General features: G+C 44.7%; 1 non-coding gene across 1 annotated transcript; it reads left to right on the plus strand.

Annotated features, from left to right (window-relative positions):
- The first annotated feature begins 4,032 nt into the window (after nt 1-4,032).
- TRNAT-AGU (transfer RNA threonine (anticodon AGU)) lies at nt 4,033-4,105 on the plus strand. Its single transcript has one exon. It is a non-coding gene; the product is annotated as a tRNA-Thr (tRNA).
- The last annotated feature ends 2,385 nt before the right edge of the window (nt 4,106-6,490 follow it).

The raw sequence follows: 6,490 nt of genomic DNA on the forward strand, positions 1-6,490 counted from the left end.
TAACACAAGGGGAACACGCACAAGGGGACACAGGTGGAAACTGAGTGCCCAAATGAGCCACAGAGATATTAGAAAGAACTTTTTTAGTGTCAGAGTGGTTGACAAATGGAATGCATTAGGAAGTGATGTGGTGGAGGCTGACTCCATACACAGTTTCAAGTGTAGATATGACAGAGCCCGATAGGCTCAGGAATCTGTACACCTGTTGATTGACGGTTGAGAGGCGGGACCAAAGAGCCAGAGCTCAACCCCCGCAAACACAACTAGGTGAGTACAACTAGGTGAGTACACACACAGGGGCCTCGTAGCCTGGTGGATAGCGCGCAGGATTCGTAATTCTGTGGCGCAGGTTCGATTCCCGCACGAGGCAGAAACAAATGGGCAAAGTTTCTTTCACCCTGAATGCCCCTGTTACCTAGCAGTAAATAGGTACCTGGGAGTTAGTCAGCTGTCACGGGCTGCTTCCTGGGGTGTGTGTGTGTGTGTGTGTGGTGTGGAAAAAAAAAATAGTTAGTAAACAGTTCATTGACAGTTGAGAGGCGGGCCGAAAGAGCAAAGCTCAACCCCCGTAAAAACACAACTAGTAAACACACACACACACACAGAGCAGAGGCAAGGAGGAAGCGCAGGGAGGGAGAAGCAAACCAGGAAATCACAGCCCCCAACACAACAGTCCTAGAGACAAGAGGCGAACCCAAAACCAGCATCCCAGCAACACCAGAGGGGAGGGCAACCACACCACCCCCCTCTGCATAGAAACCCTCCCTTCCCCTCACCCTACCTGCCCCCACCCAACCCTCCCTCCCCCCCCACCCCATTCTTACCCTGTCATCCCTTCCCCATTCCCATCATGTCCCCCCTCCCACCTTTCCCCCCCTGTCCCCCCTCCACCTTCATCCCATACCCTCCCTATCCCTCCTCCCCCCTCACCCCGTATCCTCCATGTCCCCCTATCTCCTTAACCCACACCCTACCTGTCCCCCCTTCCATGAAACCCCCACCCCTCACCCCAAACTCCCCTGAAACCCTGCAAACCACCTCACAAATCTTCTCACCCACGGAAAAGCTTCCCACACCAGCAGAATGCTCGCCAAGAAAGGGACAAGAAAATGAACTGAAGAAAGTGAGCTTCAAGGCAATGTACACTAACATAGATGGAATTACTAATAAAACAAGTGAACTCGGAGAATGGGCACTAGAAGAAAACCCAGACATAATAGCACTCACAGAAACAAAGCTAACAAACACCATAACAAACGCAGTGTTTCCACAGGGCTACTATGTAGTGAGGAAAGAGAGAGAAGGGAGAGGAGGAGGTGGTGTAGCTTTGCTACTAAGAGAAGGTTGGAGTTTCGAAGAGATGGTAATTCAGAACTGTGAAGGTTTCAGTGACTACTTATCAGGCACCATAGCAACTGGAGGACAGAAAATTATAGTAGTAGTCATATATAACCCCCCACCGAATGTCAGAAGACCCAGACAGGAATATGATAGAAACAACTTGGATACCATCAATATAATAGAGAGAGCAGCTTCTGTGGCTAGCAGGAACGGATCCAGGCTACTAATCATGGGAGACTTCAACCATGGAAAGATAGATTGGGGGAACAGAGACCCACATGGAGGCTCAGATACATGGAGAGCTAAGCTGCTGGATGTGGCAACAAGAAACTTTCTAAGTCAACACGTCAAGGGACCGACAAGAATGAGAGGAGGGGATGAACCAGCCTTGCTTGATCTGATATTTACCCTAAATGAGTCGGATATAAGGGAAGTTAAGTTGGAAGCCCCCTTGGGAATGAGTGATCATAGTGTATTGAGCTTTGAGTACCTGGTTGAGCTAGGAATTATCACCCCCAAAAAAGAACTGGGAAACAAAGGGCTGGCGTACAGAAAGGGAAACTACGAGGAGATGAATAAATTCCTATGGGATATACATTGGGACACAGAACTCGGAACTAAGTCTGTACAAGACATGATGGACTATGTCACCCAAAAATGTCAGGAGGCTGTAAGCAGGTTTGTCCCAGCCCAACAGGAAAAAACAGAGAAGCAAAGGAAGAATCCGTGGTTTAATAGGGAATGTATGAAAGCAAAGGAGCTGAACAAAAGGGCATGGAGGAACTTCCGTAATAACAGAACACCAGAAAGTAGAGAGAGATACCAGAGAACCAGGAACGAGTATGTTAGTGTGAGAAGAGCAGCTGAGAAAGGTATGAAAATGATATAGCTAATAAAGCCAAGACCGAACCAAAGCTACTACACAGTCACATCAGGAGAAAGACAACAGTGAAGGAACAGGTGATGAAACTTAGGGTGGGCGAGGACAGGTACACAGAGAATGACAAAGAGATGTGTGAAGAACTCAACAAAAGGTTCCAGGAGGTCTTTACAATAGAAAAGGGAGAAGTCACGGTGCTAGGAGAGGTGGCAGCAAACCAGGTGACCTTGGAAAGGTTCGAAATTACAAGAGATGAGGTCAAGAAGCACCTATTGGAGCTGGATGTGAGAAAAGCTGTTGGGCCGGATGGAATCTCACCAAGGGTATTGAAAGAGTGTGCAGGAGCACTTAGCTTGCCACTCTCCATAGTGTATAGTAGGTCACTGGAAACGGGAGACCTACCAGAAGTATGGAAGACTGCTAATATAGTACCAATATTTAAAAAGGGTGACAGACAAGAGGCACTGAACTACAGGCCAGTAACACATCTGGAGAGAAGAGACTTCGTGACAACCCATCAACATGGGTTCAGGGAGGGTAAATCTTGCCTTACAGGCTTGATAGAATTCTATGATCAGGTGACAAAGATTAAGCAAGAAAGAAAAGGATGGGCGGACTGCATTTTTTTGGACTGTCGGAAAGCCTTTGACACAGTACCCCATAAAAGGTTGATGCATAAGCTGGAGAAACAGGCAGGAGTAACTGGTAGGGCGCTCCAGTGGATAAGGGAGTACCTAAGCAATAGGAAGCAGAGAGTTATAGTGAGGGGTGAGACCTCAGAATGGCGGGAAGTCACCAGTGGAGTCCCACAGGGCTCTGTGCCTGGACCTATCCTGTTTCTGATATACGTAAATGATCTCCCAGAAGGTATAGACTCATTCCTCTCAATGTTTGCTGACGACGCCAAAATTATGAGAAGGATTAAGACAGAGGAGGACAGCTTGAGGCTTCAAGAAAACCTGGACAAGCTGCAGGAATGGTCGAACAAATGGATGTTATAGTTTAACCCAAGCAAATGTAATGTAATAATGATAGGAGTAGGAAGCAGGAGACCAGATACAAGGTATCACTTGGGAGATGAAATACTTCAAGAGTCAGAGAGAGAGAAAGACCTGGGGGTTGATATCACGCCAGACCTGTCCCCTGAAGCTCATATCAAGAGGATAACATCAGCAGCATATGCCAGGTTGGCTAACATAAGAACGGCCTTTAGAAACTTGTGTAAGGAATCTTTCAGAACATTATATACCACATATGTCAGACCAATCCTGGAGTATGCGGCTCCAGCATGGAGTCCATATCTAGTCAAGCATAAGAGTAAACTGGAAAAGGTTCAAAGGTTTGCCACCAGACTAGTACCCGAGCTGAGAGGTATGAGCTACGAGGAGAGACTACGGGAATTGAACCTCACTTCGTTGGAAGACAGAAGAGTTAGGGGGGACATGATCACCACATTCAAGATTCTCAAGGGAATCGACAGGGTTGATAAAGATAGGCTATTTAACACAAGGGGCACACGCACTAGGGGACACAGGTGGAAACTGAGTGCCCAAATGAGCCACAGAGATATTAGAAAGAACTTTTTTAGTGTCAGAGTGGTTGACAAATGGAATGCATTAGGAAGTGATGTGGTGGAGGCTGACTCCATACACAGTTTCAAGTGTAGATATGATAGAGCCCAATAGGCTCAGGAACCTGTACACCTGTTGATTGACGGTTTAGAGGCGGGACCAAAGAGCCAGTGCTCAACCCCCGCAAGCACAACTAGGTGAGTACAACTTGGTGAGTACACACACAGACAACCTCGGAGAGCCTCCATAGCTCAGTGGGCAGAGCGCTGGTCTAGTAAACCAGAGGTCGGGAGTTCGAGTCTCCCTGAAGGCAAAGTTGTTAACATTATTAACTAGAATGTGTCGCTTCTTCTTTTGACGGTCTAAGAGATATTCATCTTTAGGGGCCTCGTGGCTGAGTGGACAGCGCTTGGTCATTATAGTCCTAATATCCCGGGTTAGATTCCTGGCCGAGGCAGTAGCAAATGGGTAGAGTTTCTTTCATCATGATGCGTCTGTTCACCTAGCAGTAAATAGGTACCTGGGAGTAAGGCATCTGCTACGGGCTGCTACCTGAGGTTATATATATTTATGAATGTATGTGTGTGTGTGTGTGTGTAGTCACCTATTTGTACTTACCTATTTGTGCTTGCAGGATCGAGCATTGACTCTTGGATCCCGCCTTTCCAGCCATCGGTTGTTTACAGCAATGACTCCGGTCCCATTTCCCTATCATACCTAATTTTAAAATTATGAATAGAGTTTGCTTGTATTCTGCAGACACAAATAGTAAATACACATACCCAGCGCATACTTCATTGTTTACCTGACATATAACTGATGCGATATACGAGGCTCTGAATAATTCCTTACAAACATTTCTATAGGCAGTTCTTAAGATGGCCAACATAAGAATCCCCTTTAGAAATTGATGCAATGAATCATTCATAATCTTGTATCCCACATATGTCAGACCAGTCCGGGAGTATGCAGCTCCATCGTGGAGTCCATATCTCGTCAAGCACATGGCGAAGTTAGAGAAAGTTCAGATGTATGACATCAGACTTGTTTCAGAACTGAGACGTATGAGTTAGGAGGGAAAGCTACATAAAATTAACATCACGTCTTTGAAAGATACAAGACTATCAAAAAGAGACATGATTAATAAAAAAGGAAAGTGTCTTCGTCTCTCTCTCCCTCCGCGCTCTACGCATCAGCGACCCTCAGTTTCTTGATTCTGATACTGGCTTTATCTACAAATCATTCTCTATCCTTGGTTACCCTTTGCATTTTATCAACTGTGCCTATTCTCAAGGTAAACGAAATTTCTTTCATCCTAAACCAACACTAGTAGCACTGTGCTCTGCTTTCCCTTCATATCTGAACTCAAAACCTTTACCAATACCTTTCGTCCTCTTGACATAAAGCTCGCCTTTCGACAAACTAACTCACTTCGTAGTAATCTAGTCCAAACTGCTCCTCCTGCTTCTAATGCTGCTGGTGTCTACCCTATTTCCTTTTCATCTTGTCCTCTCCAATACTTTGGTGAAACTGGCCGTACACTTAATGACAGACTTAAAGAACACAATAGAAGTGTTAAGTCTGCAGACACAAACAATGCTCTCTTACACACAGAAATCACAATGGCGTGATGCATCAAATGAACAAATCCACAAGGGCCGTGACGAGGATTCGAACCTGCGTCCGAGAGCATCCTGTAACCATGTTTAAGCAGTCGATTAAGTCAGCGTCTGGGATGCTCTCAGACGCAGGCTCGAATCCTCGTCACGGCCCTTGCGGATTTGTTCAATGCTCTCTTCTGTCATGTTAGGGATTCTAATCATCCTATTGATTGGTCTTCCTCCAAAATAATCTTTCCTTCCTCTACTCTTCACAGACGCCGTCTTGTTGAATCGGCTCAAATACACAATGTACCCAACATGAACTTGAGTCCTGGCCTTGTTGGTGTTAACTCTTCCCTTTCGAAATATATACTCAAATGCTCTAAACTTTCTAATAAACATGACTTAACATAATCTTGCCCTTCCCTTTATCTCTCTTTCTCTTTCCTTTTTTCTTTTTCTTTCCCCTCATTTTCTCTAACGAGCCCTTGCTTATTCCTATTACTATAGGAATAGGTGATGGGGTGCATCTATCGAGAGCTGGGGTTGTTGCTGTTGCGAACTCGTTGGAAGAAGTGGTTAGAGGTGTTTGTTTGGGTTTAAACTGTTAGTAGATAGAGGTATGGGAATTGATTTGGAGGAAGGAGGTAATAAAAGTATGTGTTTGTGGGAGAAAGGAATTGGCAAAATGATCAGGGAAAGAGAAGGGCCTCAAAATAACAATTCACTTTGGGTATATTACACTAACAGTAGAAGTCTAAGAAATAAAATTAACGAATTAAATGCTCTTTCTGCACAGAAAAAATAGATATTATTGCACTTACCGAAACGTGGATGAATGTAGAAAATAGAGAACTATTAGCTGAATATCAAATAAATGGATTTAAACTATTTCACACAGATAGATATATTAGACGAGGAGGGGGAGTAGCCATATATGTTAGGGACAATTTGAAATGTAGTCTCAAAGAGGGAATCAAAACTGAGCCACACACAGAAACTATTTGAATAGAATTATACGAAAAAGCAAATAATATTATAATAGGAGTTATATATAGGCCACCAAATTTAGACAGAATGGAAGCAAAGCATCTATG

This window comes from Procambarus clarkii, unplaced genomic scaffold (assembly GCF_040958095.1).
Source record: "Procambarus clarkii isolate CNS0578487 unplaced genomic scaffold, FALCON_Pclarkii_2.0 HiC_scaffold_129, whole genome shotgun sequence".
Classification (NCBI taxonomy): domain Eukaryota; kingdom Metazoa; phylum Arthropoda; class Malacostraca; order Decapoda; family Cambaridae; genus Procambarus; species Procambarus clarkii.